General features: G+C 44.6%; 1 long non-coding RNA gene across 1 annotated transcript; it reads left to right on the plus strand.

The window, feature by feature from the left end:
- The first annotated feature begins 5,719 nt into the window (after positions 1–5,719).
- On the plus strand, positions 5,720–14,351 carry LOC132536147 (uncharacterized). Its single transcript, XR_009547817.1, has 3 exons — positions 5,720–5,776; positions 9,740–9,803; positions 14,226–14,351. It is a non-coding gene; the product is annotated as an uncharacterized LOC132536147 (long non-coding RNA).
- Positions 14,352–17,770: the final 3,419 nt, after the last annotated feature.

Below are 17,770 nucleotides of genomic sequence, written 5' to 3' on the forward strand. Positions count from 1 at the left end.
CAGCTGAGAAAAAAAAAATCAAAGGCCCCTGTAACCTCTGAGGTCATGACCTTGGTGTCTTCCTGGCCCTTGACTTGGGCCAGTGCTGGTTGGGGACCTGGGTCTCCCCTTCACAGGAGCTCTTGGGGGAGCTGCTGGGCTTTGACACAAGACCTGCCCCTGCTTGCAGCAGCCCCTCAGTCTTCCCTGTGATGGTGGCCAGGAGGACACAGTCCAGGTCACCTGAGTGAAGTGACACTGCTGGGCCTTTATTGGGGATCCCAACACTGACTCACAGCCCCTTCATCCCACACAATTGTTAAAGAGATAATGTGGGGGGGGGCATCTGCCCCCATTCTGAAAGTGCCTCACGCCAATCTCAACAATGAACTAAAAAGAGAGCATGATTATCCAAGTAAACTAAACTGTAGAGAAAACAAAACATGTTAGTGTACAAGAGAGGGAGAGGAATGAACTCACTCACTTTCTCCTTGATCACATGGTATTCCCCAGAAAGAGAGCAAGCCCCACAAGGTTCACCACTTTTAAAGCCAAAGGCCCCACCTACAGCTGTAACCACTCCCATTTCTGGGTTGTGCCTTCTCTCCCTCAACACCATGACTCATCCAGGAAAGACTCACCCCTGCTCTCTCTATGCCCTGAGCCTCTGCCTCCTGCTCCTGCTCCCACTCCTGCTCCTGCCTGATTTCATGGTTCCACATGGGTCTGCACTTCTGCTCTGAGAGGAGGCACCGGGACCCGGGTTGGAGACCACACCCCAAGTCCACCAGGAGTCACAGTGCACAGGGGGATCCTGTCCTGCTGGATGGTAAGAAGGGGTGCACTCAGTGATGTGGGTCTGAGACCTCAGCCACATGCCTATGACCTTGACGTCACTGCTTCCCACCTGGAGCTTCCAGAAGCTTCTTCAAAGGCGCTTCTGCTTTCTGAGGGCAGGAGACCGGGTGTCTCCATAGGTTACAGAGACAGTGATTGGGATTGTGCCCTTATGTCAACTCTCCCATAAACCTGGAGGCCCCCATTAAGATGATGGCAAAAGGAAAACAGACAAACAGCAAAAGCTAGAAGGAAGGCAACAGTGAGGTGAACACTGAACCTTTGAAAGTTCACGGAAATGTTTAGTGTGAGACGGCCTTTTTACTCTGTGCTTCATTTTGTCCCTCCAGGGCTGGGACTCCACACCTGCCCAACTCCACCATTCCTAGAGGCCGTTCTTTATCTTCTTCTTTTCCCATTTTTCATTCGATGGAGCACCCAGATGGATGGGGGAAACAGTGTCACACACTATAGAGCTCAGCTAAGATAATGTACAAGGACCCAGGTTTAAGCCTCCGGTCCTCACCCGGGGGGAAAGGAGGCTTCACAGAGCAGTTAAGCAGAGCAGCAGGTGTTTCTCCCTTTCTGTAATCTCTCTTTCCACTTTCAGTTTCTCTCTCTATTCAAAATAAAGAGAGAAGATGATCGCATGCAGCACTGCTCACCTGCTCCTGAGTTCTTACCCCTTCAAGAGGGAACCAGGGACTTGAACCCAGGTCCTCTACTATGGTATCATGTGCTCTCTACCAGATGAGCTAGCACCTGAGCCATGGCTTTTGCCCTGAGCCCTCTCATCACACAAGCCAGGGGTAGTGAAGTGTGGATGTAGACACACACATACGCACACACAGAGCCCAAACCTTTTGATTGCTACTGAGTTAGCTTCTGATGTTGGAGTCCTACAGGCCTTACCTATGAACATGACACAGCATAGCCAGGACTGAACACGTTAGGGAAATAACTGAACAGTCTGGGGCCTGGGATTCAGCATTCAAGATACACACAGATGCACTTGCATTTTCCCAGCAGCTGTTAGAAGTTCTCTTCCTTCAGAATGAACTGCATATTAGAATTTAAACATACTTCTGAAGGAAGCTCAGAGTTACTATTATTGAGGTGAGGGAGCAGAGATTAGTGCAGAGCACAGCGTTCTTAGCACATCAGTGTGCAGAGATGAAGCCTGGCTGCAGGTGGGCACCATCTGAGGAGTTTTTAGACCCCAGAGATTCTGTTCTGTCACAGGATGGACTTCCTCTGGGGGGCCGAGCTCAGTGCTGAATAGCTCCAGGTGAAACTCCCTGTGCTGCACATTTATTTGGAGGGACAGCCTCGGGGCTTCAGGGACATTGACATCAACTTAGAGAAGTAGGGTCAGTTAGTCCTGTGAGTGCCCACACACATCTGGTTTGATAAGAGCATGCTCAGTGAATATGAAGATAAGATTAAGACAGAGCATTGCCTGTGGTGGTGGCCAGGCTGGTGAGGAAGCCGAGATTTGGAGATCGGCACCACAGTAACAGTGTGTGGATTGTTGTTCTGGGGACCCTTCTGAGCAGCTCATGTTCTTTGGAAGCACATGTCAGGCTGTTATGTAACTTAGAGTCTTTCCATTTTTCCTTTAAAAACAGAACCTGATGTGACTGACTTGAACCATGTCTAAATGAAGGAGTGGGGCTGGTCTCACTGACACTGTGGACATAGACATGTTCATGTCTGGGTCCAGGACGTAACACCAATTTTAGCTAAAAATATCAGTGAGAAGTGTAATTTTCCCTGGACCTGGACAGTGTTGGAAACTTCCCCTGGAAGCTGCATGGACATGTCTGAAACATATAGTCTTGCAAACCAAGGTCTCATCCAAAACTGTGAATGATGCCTGGCAGAGGCATAATGTTGAGGTGGTTGTGTGTCTAGTGGTAAATAAAAGACAGGCATCCATCAAGCTTCCTGAACAACTAGAAAAACCACAGCCCACATTTCTCCAGTTTAGGACCTATATAGCCCCCATTTGGAAGCAACCCAAATGCCCTTTGACAGATGACTGGATAAAAAAGTTATGGGACGGGGGTCGGGCGGTGGCACAGTGGGTTAAGCACAGGTGGCACAAAGCGCAGGAACCGGCGCAAGGATCCCAGTTTGAGCCCCCGGCTCCCCACCTGCAGGGGAGTCCCTTCACAGGTGGTGAAGCAGGTCTGCAGGTGTCTATCTTTCTCTCCCCTTCTCTGTCTTCCCCTCCTCTCTCCATTTCTCTCTGTCCTATCCAACAACGAATTGTGTCAACAAGGGCAATAATAATAACCACAACGAAGATACAACAAGGGCAACAAAAGGGGGAAAAATGGCCTCCAGGAGCGGTGGATTCATGGTGCAGGCACCGAGCCCAGCAATAACCCTGGAGGAGGGGAAAAAAAAGTTATGGAACATATACTCAATGAAGTATCCCCTAGGAAAGTAAAGATGATGTTGTATCCTTTGGGATAAATAGGATTATGCTTGGTGGATAAGTAAAGAGGTAAGTGACAGCTACAGAATGGTTTTTGGCACTGGGTAGAAACAACTCAGCAACATAAATCTCAGGTCTGGTCTGTGGCACTGCATACGCTTGTGTCATGTGTCATTCTATCTCTTGTCTCTCTCATCAATCAACAAATGGAGCTTTGAAGTAGGCTACCTGGTGATCTATTCCTCTCATCCTAAATAAATACTTGAAAGAAACTCTAAATAAATTTATTTATTTCATTCTTTTATGAAAAAGCTATTGAAATCTTTTTTTTCAATCATGTGTTCTTTTCTGTGAAGGCCTGAAATAATTTAGAAGGCCCGAATTAAAAAGTTCATCATTTCTACTAATGTATGAGGTTTAGTAATGTAGTATATACATTAAGTGTAACAAAGTATAAATATCAGAAATTCAGCAACAGGAAAGGGACGCTCAGCATTCTCTGAATGGCATTTGTAAACCCAGAAGTGAAGAGTGCAGCCACACTTGAGCCTCAGCTCTGAGGGCAGGACCTTCCTGCCTGTGGTGTGGTGTCTCCAGGGTCAGTCAGCACACACACTGCTCAGGCCCCTCTCCCCACCCTTGCTGAGCTGCCAGATGAGGACAGAGCTGCAGAAGCTCATGGGTTGGGCTAAGAGCAGAGGGGAGAATGACAGAGTGCTTCTCTCTGTCTCTCCGAGTTTGAAAGGAGCTTCAGGATCAAGCACTCAGTGTCCCTGCTTAGCCTGTGGGTGTCTGCCTACTTGCAAAGATCCAGGAGAGCCACCAGCAGAGACAAGAAGTCACTGGTTCTAGGCTGGCCCAGGAACAGCTTCGTGGTTACTTTCTCCTAAGACCTCCATCTTGGTTTTCCATGTGGTCGTGACTTTTACATTTAAAACCTTTTCATCTACTTGTCTGTAAAGCCAATGGCTCAAGCATGAAGCTTTAGTCTTTGTTATTCTCTCTCGTTCTCTTCTGAACATTAAAAGGGAAAAACAAAAGAAAACACGGGTCATCTGGCACAGTGTAATCATGCACAGGAGGCCCACAGATAAAAAAAGGAAATATGGACATCAGTATTTTGTGGAGTTGAACTTATTTCTTCCCAATTTCTTGCACTGCAGGTCTGTGCAGCAAAAACAAGAGTGGCATTCCTGTCTGGAGAGGGTGGAGAGGAAGAGAGTCAGACACCTATAGCACCGCGTCATAGCCCATGAAGCTTCTCCAGAGCAGGTGGAAGCAGGGAAAGGAACCCAGGTCCTTGCTCTTGATAACATTTGTACTCTAATGGGTATACCACCTGCATGCTGTGCAGTTGGTTTACTAGGGAAACTATAGATATTTATGTTTATGGGAAACTGTAAAGGCATAGGAAGCAAAAGGAATTCTTAGTGGCTCTACAGCCTAAATATAGAAATAATGTTGCTTATTAAATTCCATAATGTTGATCAGGCTCTTCCTGATGTCAGTCATCATACTCCTTGTAAGGAAGTGAGTTTGAGGGCCAGGTGGCCATGTCCTGAAAAAGCACACACATTACAGTGCACAAGCACACAGGTTCAAGCCCCTGTTGAAGCTTCTGGAGTAGTGAAGCAGGCCTGCAAATGTCTCTGGCTCTCTCCTTCTCTGTATCCCCTCCTCTCTCAATTTATCTCTGTCTCTATCCAATGATACATATTTTTTTTAAAAAAGGGAGTGATGTTTACTAACTGGAAATTCCTACAAGAATCAAAGAAATTTTCTAAAAGCAGGGGAGAGGCCCAAAGCCCTGTGTTCAAGGGAGATAGCATATGGCTCAGGGTGAGAGTTTCTACACGTAGTTTAGGGAGATATGAATGTGAACCCATCAGATGACTACAGTCTTGCAAAACATCATTCCTGGGGGCCAAGATGTAGCACAGCAGGTTAAGCGCACATGGTAAGAAGTGCAAGGACCAGGTTAAGGATCCAGGTTCTAGTTGCAGGCTCCCCACCTGCAGGGGCCACGCTTCACAGGCAGTGAAGAAAGGTCTGCAGGTGTCTGTCTTTCTTTCTCTCCCCCTCTGTCTTCCCCTCCTCTCTCGATTTCTCTATGTCCTATCCAACAACAGCAACTATAACAACTACAACAATGGGAAAAATGGCCTCTAGGAACAATGGATTCATAGTGCAGGCACCAAGCCCCAGCAACAGCCCTTGGGGGAAAAATAAAAAGTTCCTCAGCATAAACAAATAACAGTTTCCCTCAGTTAATTGTCATCCTTACAAATGGTGTTTTCACAGGTCCCTGTCCCTTATGATTTACTGAGGTAACCTAGAAAAAAATGGTAAATGTAAAAGGATCATTCAGAATCCCCTCAGGTACTGTATCTGGACTCACCATTTCATGGTCTTTTCCCACCCTTAAGGAACCCTTCCATCTGGAGCAGATGACTTCAGAGACCCCAGGGCAGCAGGTCTGCAAGGCCAGGCAGTAGAGAAGGAGCCAGCAGGGGAGAGGTGAGCCCCAGCCTTCCCAAAGTGCCTTCTCTGGGATGTCTCCCTTTCTGAAGCAGGATCATGACACAGGACCATTCGCATGTGGGGGGTGCGGGGGTTCAGGGAAGGTTACAGGCAGGGACCCAATTCTCATCCCAAGTCATTTCTAGAAAGGTATTTTATTTTGGGAATTGCTCTAGGTCAGTGTGGCCAACCCTTTTTCTGCCAGGGGTGACATGGATATTTAAGAGATAATTTACAGGCCCTACAATTATCAGCTTGAACATGAGCATTGGATGCTATGTGCTGACTTTGATTCCCAGATGAAATGACTCCCTGGGTCTCGTGTTGTCCACAGGCTAGAGGTGGCTTTTATTCCAGATGCCCAGATCCTGTCCTCCATGGGCTGCTCTGTAGGTGCATTGTTCTGTCATTAGAGCAGGACCTTTAGGGCCTGGGAAGACACCTTCCCCACCCCAGTGTGTGTCCAGTATCCTGGCCACCGTGGGAGCAGATGCACTGCCAGGCCTGTCAATCCATACTTGTAGTGGGGAACTCCCATGCACAGAGAGTATTGGGGGGGGGTGAAATGGACTGAGCACAGCCTGGGCTGAAGTGGCCTTGACTCAGCTAGAATGTGGCTCTGACCTCACTCCACTGACTTACTTCTCACATATTGACTGGATGTTGATTGTCAGGACTATTTGTTTTTAATTCAACAGCTTCATATTCCCCCATGATTCCATGTTATGCTTCTAATATTCCTACTACAGAAAAAAAAAAAGATTCGATAAGCTTTTGCATCAGTGGAAGGGCAAAAGGCTCTCTTAGATAAAGCACTACCTTGCTTTTGTATGACAAAGCCTCAAGCCTAGACCCTCCATGTTGAAAAAAGCTTTGGCACCATCTCTCTCTCTGTCTCTCTGTCTGTCTATTTGTCTGTCTCTTCGCCCCTCTGTTTTTCTGTCTCTATCTTGAGAAAAAAGATCTTACACCAAGAATGAAAATCGTATAACATACCTTTTATTAAGATGACTCTTTATTAACATATAGTTCAGCTTTTTGTTCTTGTTGTTGTTGTCAATAACATTCTTACTTCACTGAAACCTGAGGAAACTGTACTTGAATCTTGCCTTAACAGATGATGAAGGATGAAGTTGCATTAAATTAACTTGTTTAATCATCTCCATTTGCCCTGCCCCCGCAAAAATAAAATAGACCATCTATTGTCATCAGTCACAGAAAATCAGAGTCTACACCAGGGCATGTCTATCTGTAATTAACAATACAGCTGAGCCTGACAGTCCTTCTTGGGATGAGACTCCTTTTCTGACTGTCTGTGTTCTGGAGTCACTATTGTAAGATTGCACAAAGGCTCTGTTCCATCAAGGAATAGAGCGTTCTTGCCGAAAGCCTTTGTAAGAGACTATATTTGGGTTCCATTTTAGAAGTCTTGGGTCTCAGGTAGGAAAACCAGGATGCGTGTATCAACTCATCTATAAACAAATATTCCCATGATGATGTAGGAGAATCCCCTGATGTATTAAATAGGAGTTTGCTGTCCCCTCCTGTCTGTCCTACTGAGCCTCAGTAGGAAGTGGACCTGCCCCAGGCCCCATATTTAGCTGTCCTCCATTCTCTCCAAGCCTCTACTGAGCAGACAGGAACCTCCTCCTCTGCTCCTCCCAGAGCTCAGTGTCTTGTTCACAGGTGTCCTTGCTGATGGGCGAGTCCCCTGGTTGGGATTCCATGGCATTACCAGGAACTCCCAGGCCCTGGGAACCCTGTTGGATGAGCAGAACTTCTCCCCTTGTATCAGCAAGAAGCCACCTGACAGCAATCCCTGTTCATGCAGATGCGCGTGGCCCTGGTGATACTGCGGTGCCCATCCATGCTGGCCCTGGGTGCAGCTCAGTGTCCCCCATCCGTGCGGGTCTGTAGTAGCCTGGGTGCCGCAGTGCACCACAGTACAGCGGGATGGCCCTGCATCGCCCCAGTTACATCTTCATTGCGGTGACTGGCCTCATAATATGTGTCAGTATCCCCTAGAGATGCCCGCTAGCCATATGCTGCTGGGCATTTCAGTGTATCTTTTCCCATTTGTTTTTATTATTTTTTTTTATATTTTCCCTTTGGTTGCCCTTTTTTATTGTTGTTGTAGTTATTAGTATTGATGTCGTCATTGTTACACAGGACAGAGAGAAATAGAGGAGGGGAACAGACGGGGAAAGACACCTGGAGATCTGCTTCACCGCCGGTGAAGCGACTCCCCTACAGGCAGGGAGCTGGGGGCTCGAACTGGGATCCTTCAGCAGGTCCTTGCATTTTGCGCCACATTGGTATAGATTGCGCTGCATCCTGCATGAATAAAGAGATACTGCATACAGCTCAACCATGAGTCCCTTGTCATCTGTTACAAATCCACTGCTCCTGGAAGCTGTTTTTCACATTTCATTGCCCTTGTTGTTGTTGTTGTTGTTATAGCTGTTGTTGTTGGATTAGACAAGAGAATCTTAAAGAGGACAGGAAGCAGAAAGGGGGAGAGAAAGACACCTGCAGACCTGCTTCACTGTTTGTGAAGTGACCTCCCACATACTCAGGTTGTTGTTTTCGACGGGCTGGCTTCACGGGCGGGTAACAGATGACAAGGGACTCATGGTTGAGCTGTATGCAGTATCTCTTTATTCATGCAGGATGCAGCGCAATCTATACCAAGCTAAGCTAAACTAACACAACTACCAACTCACAACTCACTAAAACGAACAATGTTGTCTTTATATACTTTCCAAGTAGGGTGTAAACAAGATGTGACATACAGAGGGTGGAGAGAAAAGTGACTGGTGAAAATCAGGGTATGACAAGGAGAGGGGGCGGAGCAGGCAAGAATTCTACCACTGAACCACCAATGCCCTGGAGGGAGGGTGGTGCATGTTAACAGAGGTTATGTAAATAGAATACAGTGTTATGTAAATAGAATGCAGTGTTAAGCAGGGGGTATTTAAACCAAATGAAACAGAAAAGATTTTTAGAAGTAGAATTAGAAACATACCAACAACAGGTGAGGTTCTGGGGCCTCAAACTGGGATCTTTATGCCAGTCCTTGTGCTTTGAGCCATATGTGTTTTACCTACTGTGTACCACCAGCCCCCAGTATTTGCCTTTAATGACTTTGGTGTACCTTACTAATAATGAGACTATTTCTCATATAGACTCAGATTAATAATTTGATCAGTTTTTTCAGAAATGCATTTCTTTAGATCATGCTCAGAGCTATATTTATCTTTTAAAATATTTTTTATGAGATGCCTGATTTTATATATATGGAGACAGAGGCAAAGGCAAGGATAGAGAAACAGAGAGACGGCATACCCAGCACCCATCTGGCTGGAATGATTCCCTAAACTCTCTCCCCTCTCTCCAACCAAGGAGATGTCCTCATCCCTACTCCCTGCCTGTCCTGGGACCCTCTGCCTAGTAATTACCACCTCAGTTTTTTGCCTAGTTAACATGAATTCTAGATCATTTGAGACATGGTCTCTACTCTTGAAAGTTGCTCACACTTTCAAGGCATTTACTCCTCGCCCCTACAATAAGGAGCACTTTGCCTGCTATGTGGATACAATATATTTCCTTGCAAGAAAATATTTTAAACTATGATCCATATTTAAACTTGATTTGCAAAGAGCTGAATTTGCTAGAATATATATCTCTCATTTACAAGGAAACAGTCACACTGCAAGAAGAAATACAAGTGTTGACATTAGTCTTTTAAACATATATTGTTCTTATGCATTCAGTTAAAGAGTTACTGAAATCAGCAATGTTTACTCTCCAACCATAGTGAAGTCTGTGGAGCTAAAAGAATTTATATTTTTAGTTGATTCATTCTTTGTGAACCTTAGGGAAGCTAAAAACAAGTTTTCTTCAAGTAGATCTTGTGAAAGGTGGGTTGTAACTCCAGTTTTTTTTTTTTTTTAATTCAAGGTTCCTGCACAGCATTAGATGTGTCTGACTTCTAAGGAAAATGAGACTCCAGACACATTGATGGGTAAGTGTCAAGATATTCTAAGTTAGGATGGTTAGATTTAAAATAGCAGTTCAAAACTCTCTCAATAGCTGCTGTTTAGTATTAAGCTTTATTGTCTTCACACATTTCATCCATCCTGACCAGCCCTTACTGTGGCACAAAAGTCAAACCTGACTTCCTAAAAGTTTTCTTTAATACACTGAAGAATATACCAATTTGTAAATCTTGGAAACAATATAGTTGTTGGGTCTTTCTATTCATTTTGTCATCACAGTGTAATTTGTTTTAGGTAAAATGCTTTATTAAAATAATGAAAATAGAAAACAGGCATTGTACAATGTAAAGGCATCAATACCCCTGTCCCAAATTCACCTGTTCCCAGTGTCTTTTTCATCCCCTTTCCACATTTTCGGCTACATGTTCTCAGGAAAAAACAAAACAAAACAAAACAAACCTCAGACCTGCACCTCTGCACCTCTAGCCATGCTTGATGGTTGCTAGCCAGAGAGGTGAAATCTTCTCTCTATTTTTTTTCACCAAGAAGTGCTGTCTTGAAAAAATGTTTTGAGAGAGAGGCTGGGTGGTGGCACACCCATTAGAGAGCACATGTTACAATGCTAAAGGACTCAGGTTCAAGCCCCTGTTCCCCACCTACAGGGGGAAAGCTTCATGAGTGGTGAAGCTGTGCTGCAGGTGTCTTCCTGCATATCACCCCTTTCCCTCTCAATTTTTGGCTGTCTTTATCCCATCAATAAATAAATAAAGATAATAAAAATTTAAAAAACATATATGTTGAGGGGGCTGGCGCTGTACCCTGTTAAGCACACATAGTAGTCAGCACAAGGACCTATGCAAGAATCAAGGTTTATCCCACTCCCCACCTCAGGGGGGTTGCTTCACAATAGTGGAAACTTGTCTGCAGTTGTGTCCATCTTTCTCCCTCTCTCTCCACTCTCAATTTCTGTATTATCCAATAAAATTAAAAAATAGGCCGCCAGAAAATGTGGATTCTTATTAAGCCCAAGGAATAAATAACCCTGGAGGCAAAAAAAAAAAAAACAGGAAAAGAAAAAAAAATGTTAATTGATTTATTCATTTACTTCACTAATCATGTCTTTCTTTCTTGATGTTTAAAGAAATACAGATTACACTCTCTATTCCTCACAGCTTTTTATTTTCAGTATGGGATTCCGCTAGTCTATTTATTTATTTATTCCTTTTGGTTGCCCTTGCTAGTATATTTCTTTACAAAAAAGGCCCTTGTATTTCTGAGACTCCTTTCAAATGAGGTCACACCTCTGAGTCTACACAGAAGTATTTCTTGAACCCCGGTTCCATGGCAAATTGTCCTCAGCATTTGAACATAGAGAGAGGCTAGTGTCCAGGCTCAGGTGTTCATGTGCTGAACACCTACACTTGGTGTTTCTCAGACTGAGTTCCCAGCCCTCTTAGTGATGTGCATTTACAGTCCAAGTTAAATTCTCAAGAAGATCAGAGTTGAAAGATACTTTCCTCTCTATACCTCAGAAATGAGCTCCATTTCCCAGACTGCAAGCTAGAGCAATGTCAGAGGACTGTGAGCTGCTTAGTGCAGCATCCTCAGTGCCCATCTGCCAGGAGCCATTTCTCTGCTTAATAGATGATAAGCTTTGAGACAATGGAATCCCTGGAGACAAGTGTTAATTCCCCCATGGGCAGGCCATTTTCCCTCAGGTAAACCATTTATCAGTAATCAAGTGAGTCAACACACAGTTTGGTTTCTGCCATTTGTTGCAAGGAACATTCTGCTTTGAAGTTTGCTCCCCCTCCCCCTCCTCCAGCATTCCCTCTCCTTCCCTAAAGCCTTATAATGCCTGTGAACACAATCAAATTTTGCAGCTTGATCAGAAACCTGTCTTGCTTCGTTGTTCGTGTCTTGTGTCCCTTTCATTGCAGGTTTTTTAGGTTCCTAGCCCCTGTTCACCGCCCTGCTGGTCGGGGCACCCATCCAGAATGATGTTCTGCAACTTTCTTTCCTTCTCCTCCTCCTCCTTTCTCTACTCTCTCTCTTTCTCTCATTAAGAAATGAACCGTCCCACCTACAAAGGAGTCACTTCACAGGTGGTGAAGCAGGTCTGCAGGTGTCTGTCCTTCTCTCCCCCTCTCTGTCTTCCCCTCCTCTCTCCATTTCTCTATCCTATCCAACAATGACAACATCAACAATAATAACTACTACAACAATAAAAACAACAAGGGCAAGAAAAGGAAATAAATAAATAAATAATTTTAAATGTCTTTAAGAAAACATTTTAGGAAAAAAAAAGAAAAAGAAATGTACCACATTTTTAAAACTCAAATCCACACCACAGCAAACTGTCTTTCTCTAATTTGGGAAGGGCAAGGGAAAGCAATCCTGAGCATGAAGTACTAGCCACTGTTTTTATGCACAGTTACTCCCTGTGTCAGCTCTGGCTTTGTACTTGGCTTCTGGGTTTTCAGTCCCCTGTGTTCTCTCTTTGGTGACTTCATGGGCTGGGAGGAGCAGTGGGATGGGAGCATAGAGCAAGGTGCCTGCTGTTCTTTTGTAGCCCTGACAAGGAGAAGGACACTCTAGCACTGGCACAGAGCTCCCACAGCAAAGTTCATTTTATTGTGTAGGTAGCCCCAGGTTCACACCCTAGGTGCACATCAGATCAGCTCAAACAGCACAGAGGGGAGACTCCATGATCAGTGGAGGCTTGCAGTGAGCCTGGATCTCTTATCTCAAAACCTCTGTCTCTCTCTTTCTCTGCCTCCAGGGCTATTGCTGGGGCTCTGTGCTCTGCACTATGAATCCACTGCTCCTAGAGGCTATTTTCCTCTTTTGTTGCTCTTGTTCTTTATTGTTATTATAATAGTTTTTGTTATTACTATCATTGTTGTTAGACAGGACAGAGAGAAATCTAGTGAGGAGAGGAAGAGAGAGAGGGCAGAGAAAGACATAAACCTTCAGACCCGCTTCTCCACTTATGGGCCAGGGGCTCGAACCGGGATCCTTAGGCCAGTCCTAGAGCTTCACACCATGTGCACTTAACCTGCTGCACTAGCGCCCGGCCACCTTGTCTCTTTATAAAGGATTCAAAAGAAAAGATCTTCTGGAATAGTGGGTCACAAGACATAGCAGTTAAGTAAATAATAAAAGAAAAGAAACATTTAAAGTCTCTTAGACTGACCTCATGTGTCAGTATAGTGAGCAGAGCAATTCCACACAATGCATTGCAGTTATTTAATCACAGCAGCCATCAGTGTTCCTACCTTCATTTGTTTGACTTCTTAACAGATCTCTGTAAAGGAACAGTTTAGAAGGGCAATGTAAGTTTACAGGCAGTGGCATATCTGGTAGAGCGCACAGATTACAGTGCACAAGCATCCAGGTTCAAGTCCCTAGCCCCCACCTGCAACAGGGAACCTTGATGGACAGTGAAACAGAACTACAGGCTCCAGTCTATCTCTCTACCCCCCTATCTCTCCTCTCAATATCTCTTATCTTTATTCACAAGAAATAATAAATCAAATCTTTTCTAAAGAAGGACACATTTAGTGTCAGAACTGACAATAATCTGCCATAGATATAAAGCTCTCAATGGTATTGGGCATGGATGAGCAGGAGTGTTCTCAGGCACGATCCTATCAGAAGTTACTAATGGGCCCAGGAGAAGAGCCCTCTTACTGCACAGTCACCTGCTTTTCCTGTGCCAGATCCAGGTTCAAGCTTAATCCTCATCACATGATGGAAATAATTGTCAGTGTTGTGTTGCTGCTTTTCTCTCTCTCCCTCTCCCTCTCCCTATCTTTATCTTTCTCCCTCACTCTCTCTCTGCTATCCTGTAACTCAGTGGAGCTGGTTACTGGCACCATGAATTCACTGGTCCTGTCAGTCATTTTCCTTTTTTTTTGTCTATTTTATTGAATAAAGATATATTGGAGGGGAAAAAAGAGAATAGAGAATGATAGACACCCGCAGCGTGTTTCATCTCTAAGCATGTTGGGAACTTGGACTCAAACCCAGATCCTTGCACATGGTCATGTGTGCACTCAGCCTGGTGCCCCACCTCCCAGCCTCTTGTTGTTATTTTTGATCTATCTCCCTCCTCTACTGGAAGAAAGACAAACCCAGTGCAATGTCACCCCAGATATCACGTAATATAAAGTTACTATTGCACCCTGTACCAAGGGATGTCTGCATTCTAAGCAAGGGAACCTGGGAAGCCTGCTCCCATGGACTCAGCAATTTCTATGCCTGGGCACCTGCTTGCTGTAGGGTTTCCCTGGCTGAGTGCAGTGATCCTCCCACAGACACAGTGGCTCCATCCTGAGGCCCAGTGGGAGGACCTAAGGCACCATGTGGGCACTAGCTTAAGGTGAGTTGGCCTGATTGGTACCATTCTTCAGCCTGAGTCTGCATGTTGACTGTTCTCGCTGTAGGGCATCAACAAGACTGTGGATAGGAAATGAGTGAGCTGCCAACTATTGAGCTGCTGAGCCGGAGACCACAAGACTCCACTTCTGTCCCCATCATCGCAGAGCCCTGCCATCTGGAGCAGACCTCTGAGGAGAACTCAGGTCAGTGTGTCCTCAGGCCCAGACACTGAGTAGGAACCAGCAGGGAGCACTGGTGAACCCCAGCCATTCTGCAAGTGTCCCCTCTGGGCCCATGACTGCCATCCTGATGTGGCTCCTGACATTGAAAGCCACCTGTAGGGGTGAGGGGGTGGTACAGGCAGGGACCAAGACCCACCCACAGTCCAACTTGGGGACACTTCCTGTTGTGAAATCAGACCCAGCTCACTGCTAGGGAGGGTGTTTATTTTTCAGTGGCTGTAGGTAGATAGTGGCTCCTCCTCTTTGTCTCTGGAGCCTCTCTCACACAGGACTCTGTCTCTGTGCACTGTGTCTCTTACCAGACCAGAGTGCAAGAAAGTGAAATGTATACATATCATAAATCCTCGCATTTCCCCTTGTAAAGGGCCCAGGGATTTGTACTCAGTCTTCATGCTGGGGAACATGTACTCTCTGTTATCCCAGATTCACCCTGGTCCCTTTTGGAATTTCTGAAAGCAGCAAGGTGTTCATCACCTCCTGTTCGTGAAAGGCTCAGGCTGTAGCTAGAGGACCGACAAGTCCAGGCTCCCACAGTGGATTAAGTTCAGACATCACAGAATATTAAGGGAGCCATTGTGTTAAAACCTTGGCTGTTCAACTTCAGTTGAGAAGTCACCATAAACAACCTGTCTGCATTGCCTGTCCTGACCAGTCTGAACACTTGCTAGAGTCTGCTGGTGACTGGTAACTTTGCAATAGTTACTCAACTCACACAAGGTAGCAAAGGGCATTGATGAGGTGCTTTCTGGTCATAAATACATGTGGCAGTATACAAATATATATATATATAGAGAGAGAGAGAGGAAAAGAGAGAGGGAGAGGGAGAGAGACATGAAGGAGGGAAGAGAAGGAAAGTATAAAAAAACAAAAGAAATGAGAACTAAGGAACAATCTGGCCCATTTGATGTCAAAGAGAGGAATCTGACTGATCCCCACTAAAGAGAGACCAGGTGGCAGTGCTGGCCTTGTGATTGCAGACAGATAGACACTGTGTCACACAGGGACTGTGGGCCCTTTCCTACATTGGAAGCCCAGAGCGGGCCAGTCAGAGTCAATGTTACATTAGAAGCATTTGAATGAAATGTTGGTGTCAGGTAAGTTGAGACAGCAATGCCTTCTAGCTGTGGGAAATACACATACACAGACACACACACACACACACGTGCGCGCGCACGAGCGCGCGCCCAACTTAGGCACACACAGAAAGGAAATAAGCAGAAGAATTAAAAAACTGCCATGCAAAAGGAGACAAATAGGTCTCCAAAGTGATGAGTGCACAGGTGGGTCCAAATCCGGGAGCAACCCCGAAGGTTAACAGAGGGGAGTGTTTTAAATGCTTGTGGTTCATATACACAAGGGAAGTCTACTCACCCATTGAAGATGGAGAAATCATCCTCTTGCGTCCTGCTGTATGGAACTTCAGGTGGCCATGTTTAGTACCATTTGTTGGAAGGAGAAAGATGAGTATTTGGCAATCTCACTTATAGATGGAACTTAAGAAATAAGGAAGAGTTTCAAGGCCCTGGCTCGCCACCTGCAGGGGAGTCTCTTCACAGTCAGTGAAGCAATTCTGCCAGTGTCTATCTTTCTCTCCCCCTCTCTGTCTTCCCCTCCTCTCTCCATTTCTCTCTGTTGTATCCCACAACAACATCAACATTAACTACAACAATAAAACAAAAAGGGCAACAAAAGGGAATAAACCAATAATTATATTTTTTAAATGCCCTTTCCCTTCATTTAAAAAAAATTAGCAAGAAAAAAGCCAGATACATGGCAGAATTTAGACTGGGCTTGGCCTGTTGCAACAAGACCAGGCCTTGTGCTGTAACAGGAAGAGGAAGAGTGGGTGCTGGAGATACCCACTCTGCCCAAGGGTGGCAGAAAGGCTAAGATGGCTGTGGAGTCAGTGTGCAGGTGACTGTCAGAGACGGGGAGAAATTGTGCCCACTTGATAACTACTATTTTTAAATCATTCTTTCTCAAGTAGAAAAAAAAACTGAAAGGAATTTTGAAGATTAACAATAGGCTGTTTTGAGTTGAGGTAGATTCATAAACCAGTGTTTCAGAAATTGATATCTTCCCTTTTTCAAAATGTGTTGCAACACCTTGTCTTCCACAGGAGTCCACTGAACTCCCTGCACCCCATCTGCAGACTCTGGGGACTAAGCACTAAACTCTAGTTTTCCACACAAAGAACTTCTACTGTCCTTAATTTAAACTAGATTTTATGGACAGATGTTACTTTCCTAATTCAGGTGGCTCACTTATGTATTGTTAGGATTAAACTGAAGTTATGTAGAATACAGTTTTTAGATCAGTATATAGTGCATAGTAATAGCCTCTCAGTCATTTATTTTTATTTCCCTAAATGTATTGTTCTTAATTTTACAAATACCTCATGTGTTTTAGATTTTGCCCATTTGGCTTTGGCTGGAATTCAATTACTCTGCCGGTCCTTGTCTCATCATCTAGTGGGTAACAACCTTTTCCAAAATGGGCCAGGGAGTGAGTTACTGTTGTTTCCTTTCTCTTAAAGTTAATAATACCGGGTGGGGGAGAGAGCATAATGGTTATGCAAACAGAATCTCATGCGTGAGGCTCCTAAGTCCCAGGTTCAATCCCCCATGCCACCATAAGCCAGAACTGAGCAGTGCTCTGGTGTTTCTCTGTGTGTGTGTGTGTGTCTCTCTCTGCATTGCTCTCAAAAAATAAATAAAATTAATTTAAAAAAAAAGATTAGAATACCATTCCAGGCACACATGAGAAAACTCCATTTATTCTGGACTATGAATGCCCTAACACAGTAAGGATTAATACTCTTCTGAAATCGCTTCTAGAAAGGTTTTGCAGTACATCTGGTGTCTCTGCTAGACTTATTTTATCTCCAAGAATTTAAAGTATTAACTTAGTGCTATTAGTCATAGGAAATATTCAAAGGCTGTAGCAATACAAAAATCCTTTCTCTGTGGTGCCACACCCAGTTAAGCAATCATGTTACAATGCAGGATGACTGGACTTCAAGACACTGGTCCCCACCTGCCGGGGGAAATCTTTACAAGTGGTGCAGAAGTGATACAGGTGTCTCTCTCTGTGTCTCAAACTCTCTATCCCTCCCTTCCCTCTCAATTCCTGTCTATTTATTCAAGTAAATAATCAAGAAAATAGAAAGTCAAAAAAGAAAAAGGAAAATGAAATATTCCACTCCTTCAAAGGGGCTACTCAGGACAATGCTTTCCTTGTTAAGATCCTCACAGCATACCATATGCAGAAAGGCAAACACGCCATGAATTTTTTAACCCAGGATTTATATTTATTTATTTATTTAGGTGGTTATTAATTTTTGTTATAGATGAATTCATGTTTTACAT

The sequence above is a fragment of the Erinaceus europaeus genome, assembly GCF_950295315.1.
Source record: "Erinaceus europaeus chromosome 6 unlocalized genomic scaffold, mEriEur2.1 SUPER_6_unloc_21, whole genome shotgun sequence".
Classification (NCBI taxonomy): domain Eukaryota; kingdom Metazoa; phylum Chordata; class Mammalia; order Eulipotyphla; family Erinaceidae; genus Erinaceus; species Erinaceus europaeus.